Source organism: Carcharhinus amblyrhynchos, chromosome 4 (assembly GCF_965287045.1).
Source record: "Carcharhinus amblyrhynchos chromosome 4, sCarAmb.v2.hapA, whole genome shotgun sequence".
NCBI classification, from domain to species: Eukaryota; Metazoa; Chordata; class Chondrichthyes; order Carcharhiniformes; family Carcharhinidae; genus Carcharhinus; species Carcharhinus amblyrhynchos.
In genome coordinates, this window is record NC_137327.1 from 30,146,211 (window position 1) to 30,174,041 (window position 27,831).

The window sequence follows — 27,831 nt, forward strand, 5'->3', positions numbered from 1 at the left end:
CCACAAAGGCAGGCAGCAGCTACATTGGGGGCTCTTGCTGTCTTGCTGGATGGAACAGGCCCTCATCTGGTAAGGCCATGGAGCTGAAACAAAATGGATACCACAAGGTCTGCTTGCACCACAAGTTAAGGACCACAGATTTATCGCTAAACAACATGCTATGAAATTTACACCTCTCCCCCCACCCCCCCACCTCAACAAATGCAGGAAAATGGGATGAATGTGCCTTTAGTAAATATTGTCAGTACGGACTTGATAGGCTGAAGAGCCATTTTTGCACTGCATGACTCTATGACTCCGCCCTTCCACCCCAACAGCCATCCTGACAGACAGCTATGTACTCATGTGCACACGACTTCATAGGCTCACTGAAAAAAGATCGGAAAAATGGTATTCAGGAACAGACAGATCCTTCAACAAGCTCCTAATGGAGCTTAAGGGCCTATTAATTGGTGGCGCACATTCCCTGCTCCCTCACCTCTGCCTACCCTTTCAAAATTCAAAACTGCCCCAAAGGCATCGCGATCGCCAGACAACCTCCGGGGCTATGCTTTTCAGAGCCCACCTGCACCAGCTTCCAGCCCTGTGAATCTCGGAAGATCCCGGCCATGTTGTCAGGAACCGCAGTCAGCGGAGAGGTGTTCACATTAGAAGCGTGGGTCCAGAAGCTTATTTGTTTTGGTAAAGTACACACTTAGACAGTGGTGACCCTTAAATTGCAGTTAGAATCCTGTTACCCACAAAGGAAAAGCACTCAGCTCCCTTACTTAGGAAGTAATGGATCAAGAAAATAAGATGTGCCAAACTACAAATTTTAATTGTGTTACTCAATGAAGAGGAAGACTCCAGTTCACTGTCAGAACCATTTTATTCAATGAACAGCAAGCTACCAGTAATAATGAATTATAGCCAATTCAATCTTTTAGCTCCCAGTAGCACTTATAATATAGTAAACATACATATGGTATTGAATACTGTAGCGTCAATTGATGCAGAGCCATAAACCAGTCTCATAAATATACGTTCCAGTAGTACATTAGCATAGTGAGCTCATTTAAATTTTTAGTGCATTTTGATGAAATTACTGTATGCTACAACATAGTTTAAATATAGTTCAACATGGTCGTATAGATGATAAGGCAATTATAACGCAAAACTACCCACGTTCTTAAAGTGCAGACACTACAGTAATACAAGCAATTGAAAACCGGAGTGGATTGAATGTTCCTACTCAATCTTGTTTCCAACTACCAGGAGCCGTCAACGTTCTCAGTAATGGATTTGTCCAGATTCTGGAAAGTTTCACTTAGTAAGAGCTCTGTTCCAGAATTCTAGAGGACTCAGTTACAACCAAACAGCAGGTCAGTTTGTCTGTTCTGGTTTCACAGTTTCTTCCATTGTAAGCATGTTGGGGGCAATTCTCCCAGCTTGCTGCACTGCTCTAGCAGCACAGTGGGCTGGGAGACATCAGCAGAGGCCATGGGTGGCACGGTAGCATACTGATCAGCACTGCTGCTTCACAGCGCCAGAGATCCAGGTTCAATTCCAGCCTTGGATCACTGCCTGTGCGGAGTTTGCACGTTCTCCCCGTGTCTGCGAGGGTTTTCTCTGCATGCTCTGGTTTCCTCCCACAGTCCAAAAATGTGTGGGTTAGGCTGATTGGCCATGGTAAATTAACCCAACTTTCAGGAGGTTAGCAGGGTAAATACATGGGGTTATGGGAATAGGGCCTGGGTTGGATTGAGGTTGGTGCAGACTCAATGGGCTGAATGGCCTTCTGCACTGTAGGGAATTCTATGATTTAGCAGGCTCCCCTTTGGGCACCACGGCCTCTGCACATCTCTGCAGCAAAGTTTTCAAGTCATCAAATATGTGTTTCCATATCACAAGGCGGGGGGGGGGCACTCGAGGACTGCCAGTGGGGGCAGGGGGACAGGCATCGGAACTGCCAGTGGGTTAGGAAGATCTGGGCTGGCCGGAGGAGGGGGCCGGCTGGGGGGCATCAAGGAGGCCAGCAATCAGGGAGAGTCGGAGTGGCAGTGTCGCAGGGTCACGGGGTTGGCCAGTAATCGAGCTGGCCAGCAATGCAGGGCTACTGCGCATGCGCCAATCTCAGTGCTGACAGAACAACACATGCACAGTAGCCCACTCAGCGCTGTGCTGCCGGCCTCTCCAGTGGGAATAAGTCCTGTCCCCGGATTTTCAGAGTGAATCCTGCAAGGGGACTCTGTAGCGTTCAGAACGTTGGGGATTCATTCTGAAAGTCATACTAGAAAAATTGGCAGGAGTTAATCCAGTTTTCCTGTGCAAAGTCAGCACTTCGACTCTTTTTGAGAGAATTGCCCCCATTGTTTTTGCTGGTATATTGATAGTGAAGCTGTCAGCGCTTACCATCATTACTTCACTCAAGCTCACCGCAACTTGAGAAGTTTGAAGACACACAGGAGAGTTTGGAAATCTGGAAGTTACTGTCAGTGAGCCTAAGCTCCTCTGGAACGTGGGCTGTCAAAGTTCCCAGAAAATACAATATCCCATACAATCATGAATATCCACTTTACCTTGTTAGTCTCACTGTAATCCGCTCGAAAATGCTCCATTCTTTTAGCTTGGCTTCTTAACTGAGGCTCTTTTTGAAGCTTTGATATAGGTGCAGAGGTGTGGCTACATGTAAAATGTAGAATTTTTATGTCCAAACCCTTCCTTCCCCGCCTTTCCCCCTTCCTCCACATTTCCCCTCCCCATTTCCCCTCCCTGTTTCCCCCAGTCCCATTCTCCCTCACCCCCTCCCCTTCCCCCCTTTCCAGTTCTGCTCCCCCTTCTCCCTCCCCCCTTCCCTCCCTCCCTCCCACCCTCCCACTTCCTTTCTCCCTTTCCCCTTCCCTCCCACTTCCTTTCTCCCTTTCCCCCTCCACCTAGCCCTCCCTTACCTCTTTGTTTCATGCAAACAGAACTGTTGAAAAATATATTTTGGAAGAAATTTGAAAAGATGAGGGAATGAAACAAAATGTCACAGTGCAGTTGCTACAGTAAAATGTTTAGCTAAATGTTAGCATGGTATTAACATTTTGTATTTACAACATTATTTTTGTTAATAAATGTTTTCCATTAAACTTTACAAAATTCAACCAATATTTTATTGAAATAAAACAAAACATTTAAATATCAAATTATACAAATGTTTTATTGAACATCAAAACAGAGCAGTTAACTATGATAATTATAAATGAAGAAAGCAAGGCAAAAGAATACTAATGATAAACACATTTCCACAGTGCAAAGTATGAACACATCTTGCTCAACCTCATGAAATGAGGTATCCCCATCATGGTCTGAGAACTTCTGACCTCTCATCTTCCCAATTAAATCTTCAATTTCCATATTCTGAATTAAAACTTATAAACACTGATAAGCAGGCTGACGTAAAGTTATATAAGAATACAATGCAGTTTTAATTGTAGTTTCACAGATTTAGAACAGATAACAAAACCTATGTGCATTTATACATTAAATAAGACTCATCTTCAATCATTAAAAAAAAGCATTTTAAATGAGCCAGTAACAATAGGATTAACCACCTAAAATAAATAGCAAAAAAAACCCAAAAATAAGCTTTGACAGACCTTTTATAATAGCAGGGAAATCCTTCCCTTTTCAATGCAAAACTTTTGGTTCCAAAATGGACCTCAGTGGGCATTCTCAATTTGGCCACAGGATAAGAGGGTACAGTTAGGGTCCTCCTGCATTGTGCTGGGACTGCGGAGATGGCTCCACTGAAGACGGAAGGTTGCTTCTCATATCGGAGTTTTGGGCGCTACTTTCCAATGCAGGTAAGAGTTCAGAAAATTCTACTTTTGGTGCCCCATAACTTTCCACCGCAGTTCAGAAGTTATGGGCCAGTGTATCTTTCATGACTTTGGGAAGGTGATGGCCTAGTGGTATTATTGTGAGACTATTTATCCAGAAACTCACCTAATGTTCTGGGGGTCCAAGTTTGAATCCTGCCATGTGGAATTTTAATTCAATTTTTAAAGAAAATCTGGAATTAAGAATCTACAGGTGATCATGAAACCATTGTCAATTGTTGGAAAAACCCATCTGACTCACTAATGTCCTTTAGGGAAGGAAATCTGCCAACCTTACCTGGCCTACACATGACTCCAGAGTCACACCAATGTGGTTGACTCTCAACTGCCCTCAGGCATCTAGGGGTGCACAATAAATGCTGGCCAGCCAGTGTACCAATGTCCCACGGATGAATAAAAAAAACTTACCTGTGTGTTTTTTTTAAATGGGTGTACAGCAAATCAAATATTGAAAAACACCAGCACTTGGGATATGGTTTTTTGCTGGTCCTTTCCTGGTGAGTTTAAGATCTGCGCTGAGTTTAACTTGAGATTGGCTAACTCAATCAGTAATAACAGCATGCGACTACACTGCATTTCCAAAGCTGGCCCTTCAAAAGTTTATTGACATGTGCACTAATCACATGTACCAGTAGGCTGGATAATGTATCCTGCTTTTAGCAAGTCCCAAACTCTCTGTCCAGTTCTTTATTATACTTCCATTGCATTGTCAATTTTCTTGTCTGTTAATCAGAACTCCATTAGTATCATTTTCCTTTTGATATCCCACGCATTCTTGTGCTAGTTTATGTCACCTGCCATGAATGCAAACCTTCAGTTTTTCAAAACCAGTCTCTGAACTAGTCTACTTATCTTGAATTACCTATCCATTTTCAGCAGGACTGCAAAGAAATGATGATTCACCTACATTTCCAATCTGTTCTGCAAAGACAATTTTTTGCCCATCTTATTTTAACATTTGGTTTGAGATATGTGCGAAATGTAAGAATGGGAATCCAATGCCAGCTTGAAATCAATAAAAGATAAGAATTGCACACAGGAAATGCATAATTGTTAGCAAAGAAGAAGAAAGAATGAACTCGGGGTATATTAACTGTATCATTGTATAATGGAGTGAAACCAATCAACTTTTCATTGGAAAGCCATTGTTATTTGCTAGAACCATAGTAAATAACATAGCATACCTCCTGCCATTACTGTAAACCTGTGAAGTTAGGCTAACATCCTTTTATGTTCTTTAGGTAGGCACTGAGCAATGGTGGTTCTTTGAAGTGACAATTTACAAACTTTGTGGTGCATGCCGTGGGCTACATAAAAACTGTTACCTATGAATCTTTAATACCTTGCCTCCTGCATGCACTGACTCCTTTGAGCTCAGTTTAAACATTTTGTTTGTTACCCTGAATCCCTTTTGTCTGTACGCCTGTATCCATTCACATAGTTTATATTCAAAGCCTGGGCACAGCAGTGTTATGTACACTGTGCAACCAAATGATGTGTTGTGCTCAGAAATGTCCACCACTTTTTCCCCAACCTTCTACGCTCCTGTTTTCATTTCTTGTGTAATATATTTCTGCAGGTAATTTGTTGGCCCTTGACTGTTTCTTTTTTAAATATCTTTTGATTAATTTTCTAACCAGTTTTCTTCCCTCTTGATGACACTGGGTTCCTGCTGGTATTTGTTACAGACTAAAAGCATCTCAAAATTTGGAAAGTCTTTAACTATTTAAGAAAGAGATTTTTGTTCTGAACTAAGATAGAACAGATGTGACTGATTGCCTAATGAGGGATCAGTTTGCACTGGCTATATAAATAGTCAAGTAGATAACATGACAGCTTCCCCTTTTTTAAAATCAAAGACTAATAATAAATCTGTAGGATACATTTTTTAAGGGTGAAGCTAGAGGAAAAAGTATTCTTAAATTAAAACCCACAGCCACACAATGTATGTATCAAACCAACAACACCCTCCCTCTACCAATAAGATGAACAATAGGTTACGACCTCTAGGTTGCCCACCAAGTTGCAGACCATCACGATTTGCACGTTTTTCTGTGTTTCTTCATCATCGTTTAATAAGTAGCCTGGAATTCCCTCCCCAACAACATTGTGAGTGGGAGAAATGTCACCAAAAAGATTGCAGCAATCCAAAGCAATGACTCGCCACCATGACAACTGGGGATGGAGAATAAATATTGCATTTTTAGCATCACCTGTATCCTAAGGTTTAGCATTTTGTTAAAGCTTCTGTACGTTAAAAATCCCAAACATATAAAACGCTGGAGTATTATGTACAAGCTATTGAAACGTACACACTCTTAGAGACTCTATAGGCTATTAGATTTTCATTTTTGTCCTTCCGATGATTTTCTGTCCCACAGTTTTGGAGTTGTTGTTGTGTGGTTGTGGATTTAGACTCAGCTGCATTTATTAATGTAATCTGATTTATTATTATGTATTTTTCCTTCCCTGACGCAAGGCCATAAAATCCCGTCCCCTCTCTCTGGATCTTTTCACTTATTTCTCTCAGAGTGACAGAATTATGAATAACTCATTCTCAGTCGCTACTAACGGAGTAGTGTTAGAGTCAATCCTTTACACTACAGCTGGGGGGGTGGATTTAGAACCAGGGTCACCGAATGAGGGGCAAGCCATTTAGAACTGCAATGAGGAGGAATTTCTTCACTCGGAGGCTGGTGAATCTTTCAAATTTTCTACCCCAGAGGGCTGTGGAAACTCAATCATTGAGTTTGTTCAAAACTTTTAGATACTGATGACATCAAGGGATACAAGGATAGTGCAGGGAAAGGTCTCTGAGGTACACAATCGGCCTTGATCTAGCCAAATAGCTGAGCAAGCTCAAGAGATTGAATGGCCTACGCCTGCTCCAATATTTCTGTGTTTCTCTGGAAGCATGCCCTGTCAGATTTAGGTCATTTCACAAATACTTTCCAAATCGTGGTTTGATTTAATTTTGAAACATTAATCTCATAGAAAAGCATAAATGCCACAAAATCATAAAATAAGACAAATCCCTGTCCATTTACTTTGCTGTGTTTTTTATGACATAGTGTTTCCTATAGCCTTGTTTATAAATTGAGAGACCTGCAAAGTTGAACTTGTTAATGATGAAACCAAATTTTACCTGAGGGAATTGGAATTCATACATCAAAAAAAAACATTAACTGCTAGCTGTTCCATCTGGTTAAGAACAAGGGAAGTTCTGCTTACATTTTCAAATCACAAAGATAATTCTAAGAACTGGAGTTTTACATTTCACCTCAGGTCAGGGATAGAAGAGCATTATTAATTCCTCCTTGGACATAAATTGGCCAAAAGTAAGATGAAAGTTGTCAACTAGAATGGTGCATTGTTTTTGCTGAACTGGCTACTATCAAACTGAAAGGAATGTGAGTGAAGACATAGAATCATTCCAATGCCCTCCCATTGTAAAGACTACCAGATGTCTTGTGGCAGCCATCTTAAGTCAGTGCATTTTATTTCTTTTAAAATTCCTTTTTAAACTGTTCAATATATATTTGATCCCCCAATGAAATTACAGATTGAAATCATTCATACATAAGTTATATCACTGTGACATTACTCCATAAACCAATTTTTTGCCCACTCATTAATCTATCCATATATCCCTTTGGAAATTCTTTATATTCTTCTCACAACTTACTTTCCTACTTATATTTGCATCATCAGCAAATTTGCTTACAATACACTCAGCCCCTTCATCCAAGTCATTAATATGAGTTGTAAATAGTTGAGGCTCCAACATAGATTTCGACACCACTCCATTAGTTAGCTTGCCAACCAGAAACTGACTCATCTATCCTCTCACTTGTTTCCTGTTGGTTAGCCAATCCTTTGCCCATGCTCAGATTTTGACCCTTAGCACCACAAACTCATATCTTTTGTAACAACCTTTTCCATGGCTACTTATCGAATGCCTGTTGGAAATCCAAATACATTACATCTACTGGTTCTTCTTTATCTACCCTGCTTGTTACTTCCTCAAATAATTCTAATAAATGGATCAAAAATAATTTATCTTTCAGGAAACTTTCCCACCAATAGCTTTATTTGATTTGAAAATTCAAGGTATTAAGTACAATGTTAATGAGGTAGTTAGCAGAGGTTGCATGTTAGAACATTCACAAGCCTGCCATTAGTGTGCTGTGAGACCTAACCGCATTGGCACCCAGGATTCACTTACAGGCTGCTGGTGAGTGGCAGATGCCAAATGGTGCCCTACCATTTATTGAAGGCTGTTGGAGGGTCCAACACTGAACCAGTCAATAGTTGAAGCATGTTGAGGTTTGGGGATGGGTGTGAGATCATCTGGAGAAGGAGCCTTGGTTGAGCTGGCAGCAAGTCAGGGTTGAATGTGTTTCTCTTGGCCAAACATAAAAGAGAATGTAACATTACTGTTTAACCATTTAACCAATATTCTCTTTAAGGAGGTCTTTTAAAGCAACTCTTTGTTCAATACAAATGGGTGCATTATGCACATTCCTTTCCATTTGTATTTCAAAACTGCAATTGTGCTTTGCCAGGTTCCAGTTAACATCTTTGCAAGTGGCTGCTAACTGGAACAGGCAGATTTTTTAAAAAAAGTTACTCCATTCTTAAATGGCATAAGCCAATGCTCAGAATGGACCAGGCGAACCCAAATCCATTCCTTGCTTGCTGCATAAACCAAATTCAAAATCTAACTGAATCCAATTCATGATCTCCATAAGACAGACAAAGAAGACCTAAGCTGACAAGATGAGGCATTGCACCCATCTTGGGCTTGATCTGATGCCCAAAAAGCCAGTTGACCTAACTGCCTAACTGCCCAAGGTGGGAGAGTTTATTTTGAGGCAGTAGTTTATACCAGACCATTTTTGGGCTGCTACTATCCTGTCTGTTCCAGTGGAATTCATTGACAACGTAGTCCTTTATTTTGCAAAAAAGAATCATATTTAAATGCGAAAATATATCATCTCTCCCTCAGTGTCCCTCTTATCTTTGATCTCGTTGGTGTTAGAAATTAGACTCTCTGCCTCACAGTTAATTAGCATTCATCTTTTCTATCAACTAAACATAGCGAAAGATAATTATTTGTTTTCAACACTCAACTGTTGATATTCAGAAAATTGAAGCAACATTAAATGAATGCTCTGCATTATCTTTCTATTCTTTCTCGATAACCCCTTCTCTAGTGCATTCTGTCCTCGCTGTTTCTGCCTTGGTTTAATAGAAATTTTAAAACTGGGAAACAAAATTAGTTAATCAGAACACACATTTTTTTTCTCTGTATTTTTTCTCTGCAACACACACACTTGCAGAAATTGGTTCTCCTTGCACCCAATTTTGCAGATACCAAAAGTCACAATGAAGTGTAATTTTGGGGAGAAACCTACCCGAGGGATCACTGAAAAATTTCCAATCTGAAATTAGGTTGAGACATTTTCCCGAGGTTCTGGTGGCCACTTCAAACAACCGCCAGGGTCCCCAAATATGTAGGGCACAGCACAGCTCCCTGTGCTGCTCGAGTAATGTGGAGGAAATTTAAGTGGGGGGAGGGGACGGAAATGAGATTTGCTGGTTGCGATCTTCACCATCCATTATTTTGGACGTGATCAGCCTCGTACCAGGGAACAGCGAGGCTGATTAACATACGGAAATGCTGAGTTCCACCTATATAGCGAGCCCGGGACTCAATTGTTTGGGCTTGCTAAAGTTTTTGACCCCACCGGTGAATGTCCACACCTGCAGGGACCACCTATGGTCCCCACCAATGGGGATGGGGTTTGATTGAACCTGTGGGAACAGAGGCCATTGAATCCCCTGGAGGTTGGGGGATGGGTGGGGGTGTCCCTTGAGCAATGCCACTTTGGCACTGGTAGTGCCCATCAGGCACCTTAGTAATGCCCAGCAGGCACAGTGCAGTAACAAGGGGGTGGGACCAGACAGCACAGAGCCAGGCTGGGGTTTGGTGGAGGTAGGATGGCAGGAATAGGGAGAATACTATTGAGTGAGGGCTGATGATAGGGCTAGCATTCGGAGGCCAGCCTTTGGGGTTGGGGGGAAAATGGAGGCTGGTCATTGGGGTTCAGGAGGAGGGATTTGGGGCCACCCATGTTGGGGGAGGGAGGGTATTAGAGGCTGGCCATCAGGGATTGGGGTCAGTGGGGGGAGGGGGTGGCCATTTTGAAGCCAGGCACAGTCACTGGGGGACCAGGCCAGCAATCTGAGGCCGGATCAGCCATCAGGAGGCTGGGTCCAGTCATCAGGAGGCCGTCAATGTGGCAGGGTGGGTGGAAGTACTTGTCAACCAATCGCCCAGTATGCTGAGAGATTGGCGCATGTGCACTAGCCCCATCTGCAATCTGATACCGGCTTCTTGGACAGAAATAGGCCCCGCCACCACCCCCCCCTCCCTCACTGGCGTAAATCCCCTGACAGGATCTGTGGTGCACAGAGCACAGTAAATTCATTCCATTAAGGTTGCCTGAAAAACAGGTAGGAAGAACCCCTGTATTCCTGCTTGTTGGGCACTGAGATTTTGGGGCGGGGTAAAGTCATCCCCGTAAGTGAAGAGCCTAACACTTTTTTTTGGATCCTTCAGAAAACGTTGATTCAAACTGCAAGAAGCTTCAGCCTGCATCTTCCAATGATTCTCTGTCCAGGCATTAAAATTCTTTCTTGCACTTGGTGTGTGAAGATGTCCTGAACAGATTATTATTCTGGTACCTAAGCTAATATAGATTTGTAGTTCAATACTATTAAAGATGCATAACATTTTTCCATTCTACCGGCATCTCCACAGCATACAGTGATTCCCTCATAATAGTTGTCAATGCCCCAGAATCTTCCTCCCTCATCTTCTTCAGCACTCTGATAGATACAATCTATCCTGGTAATGTATCGGTTTTCAAATACTTGTAGGATTTCCATATTATTTACTTTAAAGTTGTTGATTTGACTTTAGTTACCACTGTTTGGTGAGAGCATGTTACTCATGCCTCACTGTGAGTACTTAGAGGAAATCAACACATGGGCCAAAATTTTCTAGCCCTTCCCGTAGGTGGGATCTTTTGGTCCCGCCAATGTATACACCCACATGCCACTCCCCACAGCACATTCCCTGGCTACGGTGAGTGAAAAGTATACAAAACCCCATACATATCATAGGACCATACCATTCCTACACTGCAGGGAGAGGCCGTTCAGCCCATCAAACCTTCACCGACAACACCCTGGCCTCATCCCCACAACCCCAGACATTTATCTTGCTGAGCTGCCTAACACTAACAGTCAATTTAGTATTGCCAATCCATCTAGCCGACCCATCTTTGGAGTGTGGGAGGAAATCAGAAAACCGGAGGAAATCCACACAGACATGGGGAGAATGTGCAAACTCTACACAGACAGTGATCCAAGGCTAGAATAGAACCCAGATCCCTTGCGCTGAGAAGCAGCAGTGCTAACCATTGTGCCACCGTGCTGCCTACATTGGTGGGATCTAACCATCCAATAGCAGGCGGCTTCCACTACTGGAAAATATGTCGCAGGAGGTCAGAAAATCCCACCCAATAATGTTAGTGAATCCTTAGTTTCTCACATCCTCAATTTTGATTATGCTTAAAAATGTTTTGATTTTTATCTCTTCTGAGACTGCCCTCTGTTTTCTGTAGTACCAATTAAATGTCATTAGTTGTAGTTAGTCTCTGTGACTCTGTGGGACAGAATGCTGCCACTGTATGTCGGAGTGTGGAGGGACATCAGTAGAGATGGGGTGGGATCAGGCCATGGAAGGATTTGGAAATGAGGGCAAGATTTTAAACTCATTGCTCTGGGGTGCAGGGAGTCAATGTGGGATTGTGAGAACAGAAGTGGAGCCTAACATAGTTGAATTTTCAGAAAATGGATATTTATGGACAGTAGGAAATGGGAGGCCGGATGTTAGAAAGATCAAGTGACAAAGGTGTGGATAAGGTAAGGATATTTCAGTGGCAATGGAAGTGAATATAGAGGCAGAAATGAATGGTACCTGAAAGAGAGAAATAAATGGCCTTGGAATTGATGAAGATATAAGATTTGAAACTCAATTCTTGGTGAATCTGGGTTCTGCATGGTCAAGGAAATGGAATCAGAGGCAAGGGAACAGAGTTCAGGGCAGGGGGAAAGGGATGGTATGAGTGCCAGTTTGCTGGAGGGTGCAGCTTCATATCAGTTTTGTTGTGGAGGATTCAGATGAACACATTGATGAGTGTCCACTGATAGCCATGCACAATAAAATTCTTGGCATATTTTAAAATGGCTGTTTCATGGAGGACTGGGTCTTTCTCTAAATGCATTTGTTCTTGAGAATAGCCATCTCATTCCTAAGCGGTGCATCTTTCGTAGCTTAGTCACATATCCGTGGAACATTCTCAGCCTTTAAAAATCTTACCATTAATGAAAAGTGGAGGGTTTAAAAGTCAGTGTATTTTCTTGAAATTACCACCTGATTGTTAATTGTTTTGTGAAACGGCAGTTATACTAAAATAATATCAATGAACCATTCAGCTTTCAAGCCTAAATTCCCAATTTCAGAGAGCACTGCAATCCACAGACATATTCTTCTTGCTAATGCCAGTTGCTGCATTCAACTCACCGAGTTATCTAGTGTCCCCTGTGACAATAACCTTTATTTTTGCCATCTAGGATGAAGACATTAAGGCCCTGAGTGTATGTTTTGGATAGTAACATCCAAGTGCTCGATGCATTAATCTAAACTTTCTCCCTCTGCTATCTGTGTGGAGGCGTTACCTATTTATTTTAAGCAGGTTAATGTAATTGACTTATGAGTTGTCACCTGTCAGAAAATAACTTTTACTAGTTAGCCTCCAGAATCATTAATATTCAGTGACGGCTGTCTTGACTGCCAGGCAATTGTCTTCGAATGTCAGGCAGCACACTCTGCAGCCGCCACAGTCGCGGACAAGCATTTTGCCTTTTTTTCAAGAATGTTAAATCCATGAGTATAATAAAATAAATATTGATTTCAGTTCATGGGTCATAATATAAACGGCTGGCCTTTGGGTTACACAGTTGCATATGTAACCCTTGGGCCAGTGGTTTACTGTTATAGCCCTGAGCTGCAGTCAATATTTGACTATTGCGATACCTGAAACTAATGGTCACTCTTGTCACATCATTTCGAGAGCTGATACTCTATTGAATAAGGGGAAGAAGCCAGGAAGGGCTCTGTGACAGATTGAAAGAAACTACCCTTGCACCAAGTAAGAATTATTTATATCAGTATGGGACAGAAAGAAAATTGGAGCCTCTACCATCACTATCTATAGCACGGCGCTCCGACATGCATGTAAATGTAGCTGTTTTCACAGCATCCTGGACTCCCTGAGTGATCTATAACAGTATACCAGTATGGAGCACCTGAGGAACAGGCTGGGATAGATTAAAATATCTGGTTACAATGTGAAACTGCCAGAAAATGTATTTGACATACTTCAAGAAATGACATTACTCCATGGTACCTGCGTACCATTACACTGTAAACAATTACTTAAGGGAGCAAAGCTCAGAATTCAATGGGACAATTTTCAATATAGCGCAGGCATAAAACCAGTGATATTGACTTATTTAAGCATTTGCCTTTTACTTCATTGGGAAGGATGGTCAAGCATGGCAGCTGAGATCCAACCATCAGTTTTTACCTTGTATCCAAAGTGGGAATTACACCCAATACTTCAATTTACAATGACAAGAATAGAAGTGTAAATTGTAAGTTCTATCAGTAAAGACTATGGCTGCAACATTGAGCTCTGTGGTGCTGCCGGTGTTATGGAAACCCGCAACATCAACAACATCAGTTGCGGCACAGCCGAAGCACTGCATGCCAATCATGAAGACACTGGCATTCAGTGAGGGCACTGGAAGCATACAATGAGCAGATTGTAATGTCGAACAGTCTCTAAGATGACTTGGTACATGAACTGCTATTTTGGACCTTGCAGTTTCTATTCACACTCTTACTTAATCATTCCAGTTTCAAAATGGATAGAACTGTATGAGGGACCCCTCCCCGCTCCTCCATACTCTTCTATTTGACCTCCAGATGATTTGTTGTTGCGCAGTAAGGGGAAGCTCTATGTTCGGTTTTGTTGGGGGGAATGGGGTTGGTATTGCAGTTTGGAAAAATTTTTTTTAGATTCGTTGTGTATATCACTGGACTTTGACATGGAGATCAAAGAAGCTGGAAGGCCTGGAACAGAAAGGTTACTTTCGGTAATAGGGACTATAGTTAGTATCCCTCTTGGGCTGCAGCGTCTTAGTGAGATGAAGACGGGGGGGGGGGGGGGGGGGGGGGGCGCTGTGTGCAAGGAGGAAGGCTCTTAATGGAATGGGTCAGTTGTTACTCATGCCCTTCATGATCAGGTTGCACTGGCAGGCCAGGCACCAGGATTGGGGTATCTGAAGGAAAAATTGCAGAAGAGAGAGTTATTGTGAGGGGTGGGGAAAAAGGTGAAAAGCAAGAGATCCATGGGCACATCTCTGCAGCTCACATTTCGCACCCAATAATATGAGATTTAAGTGGAATCTGAGAAGGCAGATAAGGCTGGAACATGACATTATCCTGAATGTTCTCTATGGTGCCCAATGCAATGGCCCATGATTGCTGGTTGTATAATGAAGACAGCCAGTCGTCTCTTCCCTAGAGCTCAGATAATGCAGATAGCTAGTCCCCAAGCAGTTCTCTGCTGCTCCCTGTGGTTATGTGTGACTTTGTCTTCCTGTAAGAGAGAGGGAAGACTGCCAGTGAGTGTTTTGCAATCTGTTTGGGTGACATGCCTGCTATTGTTGAACAGCTGAAGATATGTAGAAGCTGTTAGTGATGAGTGTAAGGTTGACAGAATAGTTAAATTTAGAGGGGAAAATGAAGTATGTGAATGTTAGATTGGAATCTTTATTGTTAAAGATTGCTGCTGTGGTGCACTTGAACAGCATGAGATTGGTTGTATGTTGAACATGCATTCACTGATCCTGATCATACGTGTGAATTTGTTGAACCTTTGTGGTACTGATCCTCAGGTCCAGACTTCCCCATGGCCACAGCTGTCATTCCCTTTTGAGAGCATGTCTTCAGGGTCTCCTAGCTCCCTACACAAACATCACCTCTCTTTGCGTTTCCCCCTCTGGCTCTACGGCCTCCAGTACCACATGCAAGCACTTCAGAGCCCTCTTTCTCTGGTTTGCTGTTCCATTCTCAGTTTTCTTCCTTCCCTAAAAGCTTTCCTGGGAGCGTTTTTCCAACAGCTTCTGTCACCTGAATGCACCCCCTCTCCACCACGGCACTCCCCTCCCCACACCCACCACCCTCCCAGTAAGAGCAAGGATGCTTTAAATGTTAGATGATTAAATTACTCAAACTTACTCAGCCTTCATTGAATACTAGAAGAATATGAAACCCATTTGATGAGTTAGGGAAGAGTACTCTCTCTCACATAGTATTTACTTAATAAGAGATCACTCAGAGCTAAGGATGCTGCTTTGTAAACTTCTTGAGGGCATCATAGATCAAATAGCTAATAGATTGTCCTGTTATGAGGTATAATTAGAATTTCTGAACATTTCAGAGTGAAAATGTTCAAGATAGACTAAAATCTTGTGCAGATTATTGGAAAGCATAAGGAATGGGATAAATGAATTAGAAGCAGAGTAAAAACAGTCTGAACGAAAGGTTGAGTGGAGGAGGATTGGCACTTGGACTCTTGTCATTTCCAATTAACGATCTGGAAGCCAAAAGCAGGTGGAAGTTTGTCTAATTTGCTAATGAGATTAAAGTAGAGAGAGCAATGGAGACAAATGATGCACTGAAAGTCTTGTCAGAGACTAGAGATACATTTTATAACTGGTCAGACAATGGCGAATTAAAATTTAGTGTGCGAATTAATATACACTGGTCAAATAATATAGTATGAATGAATTATTTTAATGTATAGGCTGTACATGGCAAAGCAATTGGGAGAAACATCTGAAAAGGTGACTATATTCTCCAAAGATTTCGCTCGAGCTTTACTGGATGTTAATCAGGGCACATTTAGAGTACTGTGACCAACATTGACCACACTACAAAAACATAGACATACATTAAATGGATTACAAAAAAAGACTAATCTCATGTCTAGAGTAGGTGAATGATAAGAAAAGATTATAATATCAAAAGTCTAGAATGAAGGTGGTTAAAGAGATACCTCATTAAAGCACGTACAATATTAAATCAAAAGATAAGGAAAGTCAAATATGCATTTAAAGTTATCCCGGAAAACAGGACCAGAGCACTTAAATTGAAATTAGTGGAAATTAACTTGAACAAATGTTAGGAAGAACTCCTTTAATTAGACTTGTTACTTGGGTGGCACAGTGGCTAGCACTGCTGCCTCAGAGCTACCAGGGACCTGAGTTCAATTCCTGGCTTGGGCCACTATCTATGCAGAGTCTGCCCATTCTCCTCATGTCTGCACGGGTTTCCTCCGGGTGCTCTGGTTTTCTCCCACAGTCTGAAAGATGTGCTGGTTAGATGCATTGGCCATGCTAAGTTCTTCCTCAGTGTATTCAAAGAGGCGCTGGAGTGTGGCGACCAGTGGATTTTCACAATAACTTCATCGCAGCTTTAATGTAAACCTACTTGTGACTAATAAATAAATAATAAATAAAACTTTTCTCTGAGCACGGCATTTAGTGCACCAGTAAATGTGTGTGCCTAAATTCCTGTCTTTTTAAATGCACCCATTGCCCTGCTAACATAAATAGATTAACAACTATGTTAAAATTGCACAGACTGGGATTTATACAAATGCGTTAATGAGTGAGCTAAAAATAGCATACAGCTGCATCTAAAATACATGGTTTAAACTGCTGATCCAGACTCTGAGAAAAGAGGTTCCTATTGTGCTGGGGCCTTTATGAATGGATGAAAGCAAGTTGTCAGTGAGAGTGTTGGATCATTGACTAGTGGATCTACATTGTGTTGGCGAATGGTGGAATACACTGGTGTGTCAAATAGCTGTACTGCCTGATATTGCTCTTTCTTCTTTTCACAAATTAATTTTAATGTGGAGAAGAGTCCAGACTGAAGTTACACAGATTGATGAGGTTAACAATGCAGGTTAAACAGTTAATGATGGAGCTTAACCAATTCAATTAAAATCTGTTAAGCCAGATGAAATGCTCACAAAATTGAAGTTATTTTCAAAGCAATTTTCAAAACTATTCCTTTCCAGGCTGCAGTAAAACTCCACTGGACTGCAGAAATGGATTTCAAAACTTTGAATGCTCTTGCCCCAATGCCACAGCTCAAAGCTCTCATTGATCTGGTCAGATGGGAGGGTTTGAGTCACAAACCCATCCACCTTTGTATTCTTATCCGTGTATTCTTTCATGTACTCAACACTCTTCCATCCTCCAAATACAGTTCCGTTCCAAGTGCAGCTGGGTCCCAGTTGGAAGGGCCGAGTTGAAATTTCATGTCCAGCAGATGCCACCTCTATAATCAGGCTGGTTTCCAAGCCTTGTGACAATCTTCAAGGGCAGCTTTCATGGTAGCAACATTATCAATACACCCAAAAGAGTAGTCCACATCACCATCAGCTAATCCAATTTAAACCTCTCGAATGGGCTTTTCATGATCCTTGGGATTGATGTACTCAGTTGGACTAAATTCTTTAATCTTTGCAAATTTATCGTTATCAATGTCAACTCAATGATCCAAGTGGCAACTTTACATCCCCTGATGGTTGCCAGACCCAGTCCTCCCATTCCAAACACAGCACAGATAGAGCCTGTTCAACCTTGGCTGCATTGACAGCTGCACCATAACTAATGAAGATATCACAGCCCAATAGACAAACTTTACTTAGCGGAGCGACTTTGCTGTTTTAGCCAGTGAGATGTCTGCAACGACTATGCATTCAGAGAAGATGCAATAGTAAAGGTGATTGCCTTTACAGGTGCATCTGTTAGTCTAAGGCTACCTAAATCAGCTAATCCCAGATATCCCTGGAGCCCAAGTGAGCGACGGCAGGTGCTTATTCCACACCAAGCTCTTCCTCTTCATCCTGTTGCCTTTTTCTGCCTCCAAAGCTGCAGAACAGTAATCACTAATCCACTCTACTGTGCAGTGTTGTGAAAGGCACCAAACACCTCACCTGCTATACACTGAAGGGTGCCCAAGATCAGTCCAAACAACTACATTGCAATTTCAGCACCCTGATAAATTGCATGTTTTATATTCGAATATCCTTTGCTGTAACGTTTTGTAACTTTCCCAGGCATCCTTGTCTCATGGAATCTCTGATTCATAGAATCCTACAGTGCAGAAGGAGACCATTCAGCCTATCGGGTATACACTGACTCTCTGACAGAGTATCTCATCGAAGCCCTCCCCTTTACCCTATCCCCATAACCTCACATACTTACCATGGCTAATCACCTGACCTACACATCATGGGATTAAAGGGACAATTTTTACCTTGGCCAATCCACCAAATGTGCACATCTTTGGACTGTGGGCAGAAATCAGAGCACCCAGAGGAAACTTGCACAGACACGAGAAGAAAGTATCATTTCTTTGGTTCTAATTCTAACTGTGAAATAACAGTTTAAGGTTTCTTTTCTTTTATTTCTAAATCTGGGTAATTACATTAATCATATCATCCTTACAAAATCCTGTTTTTATTTCTACATTCAATTGCTCTGCTAACTCTGTCAGCTTTAGTCAAGGACTTTAAGTAATCTACTGATACACTTTCTATTCCCAGAAAACTCTTAGCAACAATTAAAGCCATTTTTGAGTTTCAACCAGTGCAGTATGTTTCTCAGAATATCCTGTACCGATGTCCAATACCTCCATGTACTCATTTATTTAAGGATTCACAGATCCTGCTTAAATTCAAGGCTTTTTGATCCCGCAGGAACCTTCACTTTGTTATGATCCCAACTGCCGTTAATGCTGAACAAGTCAGATCTCGGAATGCAACCTGGCTTGATAGATCTTAATCTTTTTAGAAACCGTGGAGGAAAGTTACTAAACAAATCTGAAAGAGCCTGCTCATCAACTTTTAATGCAAAGAATTAAAGATTTATTAAAACAAGAAAAAAGTGAACCACCAGACAAAAAGTTGGAAAGATATCAGTACAAATACTAGAAGATAATGCAAAATTTCCATTATCGCTTCAACACAACAATATCTTTGCAGACACATAAGCCAGTGAAGAGTTGCCGCCAGCTTGACACAAAGGCTTCTCACTTGGGACTGGCACAGTTGATTTTTTTAAGTGAACTCCTACGCATTCCATTGATGTTTCTTACCCAACTCATACTTCTCCCCAGGATACTCAAAAAAGCACACTTCAAACTCACTGATCCTGATTTTACCAGCATGCCTGCCCCAAAATCGGTGTGGGTGAGGCTCGCAGAATGGCATTCTCCATTGGCCTCGGGTGCAATCTTACAAACATCGGGCAGGCGTGCCGGTAAAATTCTGGCCAATTTTTATTCAACTGAAGAGCAAACAAATGAATTCCCCAAACTCAGTCTTTCAGTAGCACCTCAGCTAAACTGATCACTTCATTGAGGCCTATAACGGATTACTCAAGTAACTACTGTCCCACCAGCCTTGTAGTTTCTCTTCTCAGAGAGCTTAAAAATCTGTATTTGCTATCAGTGCAAGACACACTCTCTCCCTCTCAACTCCTGCCTTTTTGTGTGTGTCCCCTGGACCACCGTAGCTAGGCAACAGGAATTTTTTTTTTCCTTTTCTGCTTTTTGTTTTTCTCCCTATAATCACTAAACCATTAACTCCTTATAACCCATCTTTTTAATTTAGGGGTTTATGAAACTTCATTAAAAATATATGCATACAAACAGGGGTCAGGAGTTTATCCAGACTACCAAGTATAAAGGCTCACAAACAACCTAAATAAAACTGTAACCATATGACCTTACTCAACACACTAATATATTATATCTATGTATTCAACATTAAAATTACACATTGTTTGTTCTATATTTCAATATTTAAATGTTTTCTAATCTGTCAATTCCTCAGTGAGTTTCGGGAATTTGAGGAAATCCATGCACTGAGATTTAAAGGCAGAATCTGAGACGTAAATGGTTAAAATTCCACTCAATTGCTTGATGATACATTGAAAGTCAGACCCACCTGTTGGACAAGGGGTCCCTGAGCACTAATGAAGGCGCTCGAGTTAAATGTAGAAGTCGATAAGTTCCTGCCAGTTTCCCAGCACGCTGGCTTGTTTTGTTCTTTTACCACCCTTGCAGACACCTGTGTGGATGAGATAACCCCTTAAGCCTCAGAGGGAAGGAAGAAAGCTGCTTCCAGAAATTGTCAACTCAACTTATATGAGGAAAATAAGGACCAGCCTGGAATTCAGTCAACTTCCCCTCCCAAACTTGAAAACGACAGTCCGATTTCAAATCTCTCCTTCCCTCGCCAAACCTTTGAACAAAGGTTGCCACTTCCCAAATCCACTCCCTCTTCTTCTCAAACCTCCTTCTTGAATCTGTACAATTGGTTTCCACTCTGCCATAAGGACAAAACAGTCCTGCTTCCCCTTCACTCAATAACCATTGGCTTTTCCTCCAGCTGCCTGAACGACTGAGCCTTTTTCTCCTTCTGCCTTACTCTGTGATGACCCATCTCCTTGATAAAGCTTTTGGTTACTCTGGCTGATGTTTCCTTCTTAAACTGAGTGACTGTTTCTTTGATTTGCTTCTATGGAACACAGTGAGACAATGTTTTGTGTTACAAATGATCAGCTTCTTTTGTGTCGGGGACGTAATTGATCATCTCCTCTAACTATCACAAGCCACAAGGAGACTGGCCAGCAGCTTTTGTCAACAGGAAGATATTCCACTCCATCAATGTTCACCTGAGGTGTGATCACCACAGAAGAATAGAATAAGAGTGTGCCAGTTCCACTGGCAGCCACCACAACATCTCCATTCAGTGACAGTCAGGTATCTTTTTTATTCTGGAAAATGGCTGCTTGATTACAAGGCTGCCCAGAAATGTGTGGGTTAGGTGGATCGGCCATTCTAAATTGCCCCTTAGTATCCAAAGATGTGGAGTTTATAAGGATTAGCTATGGTAAATGTGTGGGGTTACAGGCATGGAGGGGATTGGAATGGGCCTGAGTAAGGCACTCAGACAGAGTCAGTGCAGACTAGATGGGCCGAATGGTTTCTTCTGCATTGTAGGGATTCTATGACTATGATTCTATGACTATCCGTCCCCAACTGGCTGATGACAACATTCTGTCTGAGCAAGACAGATATAATAAGAACTGTGAGACAACCATGAAGCAGGTTATAGAACCTGGTGTTGACATTTTGAAACAATTATACGAGTGCCTTGAGGAGCATAGTAGGCATAAGGCACCGACAGGTTGCCTGGCAGTAGATGACAGTTTCACAATTAACCATGACCTGAATTCTGTGCTTGTTGAACGTGTGTGATCAGTGGGTTGGGTAATGGCTATGGCCTGTTTTCATCCACCCAATATCAGAATGATTTCACTCTGGCTGGCCATTTAGAGATGCACTGCGGGTTAAGGAAGAAGCATGCCGGGTGTTGTGTTGAATGGTGACCCGGGCGGGGTAAAAAACAAACTCAGTCAGCTCCCTGAAGCTTGCCAGGAGTTGGGGAGGGGGCCTGACAAAGCTACCAATGAGGAAAGTTGGCACAGGTGATGGCCTCAGCACCTGGTGGGAATGGCAGGCAGGATCCCAGTGTTGGTGGGCACTTAGTCCCACGATTCTCAGGTACCAGCCTGTCTGCTCTAATGGAGGCAGTGAGTGACTGGCATGAAATACTTGTGCAGTGGGATAGAAAGAGGAGATCACCCCACCAGTCAAAAAAGACCTGGATGGAGGTGGCTGCACAGGTGAGTGGGCATGGGGTAGTGTGCCATGCATGGGTCCAGTGCCAGAAATGATTCAATGATCTTTTATGCTCTACAAGGATGAATATGGAGGGAGGGAATTGTTGAGAGTACAAGGGGAGGATGGAAAGGACTTTGCCAAGTGTTGTAGACAGAGGTGGAGAAATGAAGGGCTGTACTTAGCCTTATCACTCTTGTAAGATCATTAAAGTGTTTTCTGTGCTGTGTCGAGGTACCAGCCTAATGTTTCTGGTACAAATGATCTCAGCAATCCCTATCCTGTCTGATAAACTTGGTGTTTAAAGATTCACCTTCCATTGGCAAGAGAACTTCCTTCCTCAGCCTGACCTCTCACAGCACTGGAGGTTTTAGGGAATCAGGCACTTGTCTACACTTTATTTCTCAGAGTGAAGCTGTGAACTCCTCAATGAAGGAAGTCATTTTTGCTTGAAGAAGTGTATTTCAGCTTCCTGGGCCTATTGGAAATTGTACTCCAGAAGTGAGGAGATACCCTGCCAGCAGGTTTTCTGGGAAATTTGAGCTCATCTTACTGCACACCCACCCAAAAACCACCCAAAATTAAAATTGGGGCCAATATAATTGTGCACCTTTCTTAACAACTAACTGCCAAAGTGACCTGCTCAGAGATAGCTATGTATTTCTGTGCAGTGTAAGTGGGCCTATCTTAGCCTGACTGAGGACTGTTCAGACTTACTTTGTTGTTTTAATGTGTCACCCCCTGTCTTTTTGGGGTGTTCTGCCTATTTACATTTAGCACTAATACTATGTAATATATATATTGCAGGATGGTAAGTCACTCAAAAGGTGGTATGTGCATAGCTAACATGCTGGGGATACTTTCCAAATCTACACACTGTGGCCTGGGATGGGTTTTAAGTGAGCGTCAGAATAAATTGCTGTTAAAGCTTGCAGTTTCCAACAACCTACCTGTCAATTTCAGGTCAGTTTCATATATTCAGAATCATCCAAGCAGTGATCCCTGTGTACTCAGGCTGATTTAGAAGCTAGACTGTCACTAAATAGATTACTGCAATAAAATGTAAGTAACTTTTAACAGAACAATGATCAGGGTGAAATGAGTATAGAAATTTAACCAGGGGACAATGTGCTGTCATTCTGTTATACATTTCAATATTGGGCTATAAAAGGCAGAGTGCTTGAGCACTGCAACCAGCTGTGATGTCTGGGATGTAGCATTCTCATCCATGTAGATTTATTAAAACATAGAAACTGATAGCTTCTGAAGAAGGTAAAAATTGCAGGAGACCATCTTCCCTTCAATGTGCGGGGATATTGTTGTGAGCAATTAAGATAAATTAATAAATAATTAAAGGTACAAACATGTGAAGTGGTGCGGGACTAATCATTTAAACATGTTAACAGTTGTTAAATGCTGGAACCTTTGAATTATTTAAACCCTTTGTGCTCTTTGGAAAGGCTCAAATTACCCAAAATATGACATTGTGAAGAGCATCGCAGAACAACGGCGCACAGGTTTTAAAATGCAACAGAATTATACCTCTCATTCCCATAAAGGAATCTGCGAGATTGGAGCCCAGTAATTAGTTCATGTGCATCTGAAAAAAAAATCAACGTATTGCCTCCTAATAACGCCCTAAGCAGCAGCTTCCCCCCCTTCCCCTCTCTCTCCACCCCACTGCCCACCTTCACTGGGTTCTGCTTGATCTATCATGTGATCTGTCCCTGTTTGAGAATTGACAGTCGCTTTCATTTCCTTATATATTCTTTCCCCCCTGCCAAGGTCACACTGGAGAGAGCCCTCCAAGTTCTCAGCATTCGTCCTCCTTCACCTCTTCCACCAGCCCTTGGTCATGAATCATTCCGTCTTCAGATTGAACTCCTGATGCTTCGGTTCCAGAAAACAGCCCGACTTCCGCAATTTTTCTTCATTCTCACTAACAATTTGGTAATGAAATATTGATTTTTAGTTAGATTCAAATAGATGTTATTAAGTTTGCATTGATAAATCGTTCTTTTTTGCAGGCTGGAGGTACTTCAGTCAAATCCTAACTACGCATTCATACCTTGTGATGTATTAATTTGACATATTTGTCACCAGCTGCCCGGACAGAATGAGAGGAGGTTGTGTGCTGTAAGTGTGGCTATTTCAGAAATGAGACATCATTTTAGGTGATTTATTTTTAGGAATTTTAAGTTTGAGCATGTTCATCTTCCTGAGACCTATTCACTGCCAGTCTCTCCCTCGCAAAAGCAAATCTACATGGTGTTAGCTACCATGGCAATGTTCGGCAGGGTGGGGGGGTTGGGAGGGGGCAGAGGTGGTGAGGCTTGGCCACTTTGCGTATTCAGATTGGGGGGAGGGTTGACCGCTACAAGCCGATAACACTCACAAACTTTATTGGAATCCAGGAGGATTGTTAAATAAAGTCTGCTGCCTCCCCAGGGCTCATCATGGCTTGAAGACTTTTAAAAGGAAAGAAGCGACATCTTTATGGTTCATCCAGAAATAATTTGCAAACAGAAACTAGACAGTGAGCTGTACGCGCTGATATTTGTTTCAAGGTCATAGCCACATCGAAGCCTGTTGCCCGCAGATAAAACAGCCACACTACCACCACCACCCCCCACCACCTCCCACCCCCACAGCTGCTGACTCCCTCCGCTCAAACATTTGGAACTGCAGGTGTTTGTTATTTTTGTTGTCTTTAGCTGAAAACCGCAAGTGTTCTGAATTATTGTTTTCCTTCAACTTTCTAATACGGCCATAATTTCTCAGACATACCCACACTTTTACTGCAACAGGTTTAGATGACATCTGACTGAAATGGAAAATGGGCAATAGCCTAAGAAACGACCCATTATTGAAATTTCTTCGCCCGGTCTCTGAATTGGCCTCCTACTATTTTGATGACAAGTGCCATTTTGGAGTGGGGTGGGGGTGGGGGGGAGAGAAAAATGCTTGTTCTTCAGCAAGTCCTCCTCCAGACTGATAGGCCCAGATTCCATAAAGCTGCCTGCTGTCTTGTGTTGTGAAAAGAATCAGCTTTTCCTGGGAACGCCATTACTGTGTAATGAGGCATGCAGCAAAATATACCTTCAGCAGCACTTGATGAAGGCTCGCTGACACACCAGACCAGACTGAAATGTTTTTGTGTGTTCTTCCTTATTTTGTCCATCAATCATGTCATTAGTCAAAGCAGACAGACTTGTCAGCTGGGCACAGATGCAGACTGGCAGCAGATCAGTGGACAGGTGTTACAGCCTTCCCAAAACAACCTCTTGTCAAGGCCTTATATAAAGGGCTTAGTTCCAGTTAAGAGACAAAGGGAGGGAAAAGTTGAGGTCATGAATGTAAGGGAGTACTCAAATCGAGACATTTTTAAGGCTGTTACATTAATAATGAAGGAGTTTTATGGATCACAGCAATTTTGCTTCAGTTCTTTTTAGAATCTGCTCACTCAAATCACTCAACAAAATACACTTCAATGGAAGTAAAAATGGAAACATTTAGCATTCAAAGATTTATGTCCTTAATTAGAGTAGACCAAATTATGTGGGCATGGAATAGGCACCCTTTATAAAATGCTATGTTACACAGTAACTAGCTTAACCTAAACAAACAGAAACTGTTGCTCATTTATCGTTTTTTGAGGAATTTCATTCTGTTTTCCCTAAATATTTTTGGGGTGGATTTTGAGTCAGGTTGTTGAAGTAGGGTTAGGAACATGTGAGTCAGGCTCTTCCACGATTTCCTAAATGTGAGATGGCCTTTGAATCCATTTCCTGCCTTGTATCTGTTTCTGAGAGATGTGGGAGAGGTTTTGCAAGACTCAATGCAGTGCAAGAGGAGTGCCAGTGAAGAAGTGGGCTGGTTCAAATGGCCATCTCAGTTGTCAGGCTAACAGTCCAGTTCCTAATATTGTTCATATGTCCCCTAAACCTTCCATCATGACTGCTCCATAGTGTTTATGTCCTCTTATACTGGGCGGCATTGTGGCATAGTGGTTAGCACGGCTGCCTCACAGCAGTAGGGACCGGGTTCGATTCCCGGCTTGGGTCACTGTCTGTGTGGAGTTTGCACATTCTCCCCTTCTCTGCGTGGGTTTCCTCCGGGTGCTCTAATTTCCTCCCACAATCTGAAAGATGTGCTGGTTAGGTACGTTGACCTGAACAGGCGTGGGAGTGTGGCGACTAGGGGAATTTCACAGTAACTTAATTGCAGTGTTAATGTAAGCCTTACTTGTGACATTAATAAATAAATAAACTTTAAGCTTTTTACATACCTGCTCACACTATTCATGTCCCCTCCATATCCCTCATACTGTCCATGCCCCCTCCCTGCCTGCCCATGTATCCCCATAGTCACTCACCCAGCTTCCATTGTGGACAGACCTCTGGATGTCTTTGAAATGGATGAAAAAAATCTCACAATCAAATATAGCTGTCATTCAAACACATTTCAAAATGAAAACTTCTCCCATTCATAAAAGCCATTCAAAAATAAAATTAAACCCTGAGAAATGTGAACTATGGAATCCATTGAAAGTAAAAACCAGATGGTCATTTTTTTCTCTAAGCTACATCACCTGTTAATCAAAGCATTTCAGACTGTTTCTATTTGTCCAAGTAAAGGTTTCTTTTCAATCCAAATAGGCTCCAGGCATTTAAATTACCTAATGTTCGTGCAATGAAGATCTCATGCAGTGTTTTATTTATTTTTGATTGATAACATAACTTTTCCAAATGAGAAAAGTACTTTAATGCATTTCAACACTGAAGCAATACTTGCCTTTTCAGGGCTATGATGAATCAGCTTGGTTAAAACATATCTACCTGCTAATGCAGGAAATTTGTTTTTACAATGGAAAAATTTCAAGATTTTATATCTCCAAACCCCATTCCCACCACCATTGGGAGACAAAAACCTCGCCTTCAACTTTGTGTGATAGTGCCAAATGGTTGATAGCAAATTTTACACCTCCATTTCTGGTTGCATTGAATTTCCATTCAATATCTTTCACTATATTCTTTGTCTTTTCCTATTTTTGTCTTTTTGCAGCTCAGTTGAATTCTGGTGCCACAAGGCTCATTAATATTAGAAGTACGTGTAAATAATAACAGGTGGGAAATGAACATCCCTTTTGTATTAGTGTCATCCTTACTGGATGTAGTACTGTTCCCATGACAGTCTCTCACCTATGTTTTCTCTACTCCTCTGCAGAAGGTAAGATGTTAATGGAATGAAATTCAGGTGAGTTTCACTTTTGAGATACATTCTGCTCACAGGATTATGCAACATTTACTATAGCCTGAGATCACACAGGAATGACAAATCGTTACTTTATAGAAATGGCTGATGATGTAGTGCAACATAGTCCTACCTTTTCTGCTTATCCTGACCAACAATTGCTGGAAAACTGGCAACTTTAAAGACAAAAATTGTGCCTCAAGCCTTAGTGTAATATTTGATCATGGAGATGGGGCTATCACATCTGAGCTGTACTCTCTACCACCCTATACCTGCTGTTTCCAGCAGGATACTGGGCAATGATTAGAGCTGTTATATCTTTGGATTGCAGTTGGTTGTGCAATAATTAAATGGCAGACACTTGCAGTGCTGGCATGAGCATCACTGAGCAAAAAAGCTTCTAATGAGTAGTAATATGAATTGTTTATCTCCTATTCCTGAGTTTAAGGCCAATTGCAATTCTCCCACTATTGCTGTGGTATGAACTCATCAGGATTGCTTCTGAGGCTTCCCATCTTGTGATAGTGACCTGAAAACAGCACAGAGGTACTCACCACCTTGCTCCCATTGGCACTATGGCTTCCTCCATCTTGCTGGACCCTCTTCAGGCACAAGCAGCTACCTGAGAGCTCGCGGCTGATTTGAATATTGAAATCAGAATCTTTGGACGCTGGTGCCACTGGAGAACTGTATTGGGCACTCTCTGAATGCCAGCTCCCACCAGTTCCATTGGCACTAGTACTAAAG

The 27,831-nt window shown here is 42.0% G+C and overlaps 1 pseudogene; it reads right to left on the reverse strand.

The window, feature by feature from the left end:
* Positions 1-17,068: 17,068 nt before the first annotated feature.
* Positions 17,069-27,814, reverse strand: LOC145342082 (alcohol dehydrogenase class-3-like; annotated as a pseudogene).
* Between the last annotated feature and the right edge of the window lie 17 nt (positions 27,815-27,831).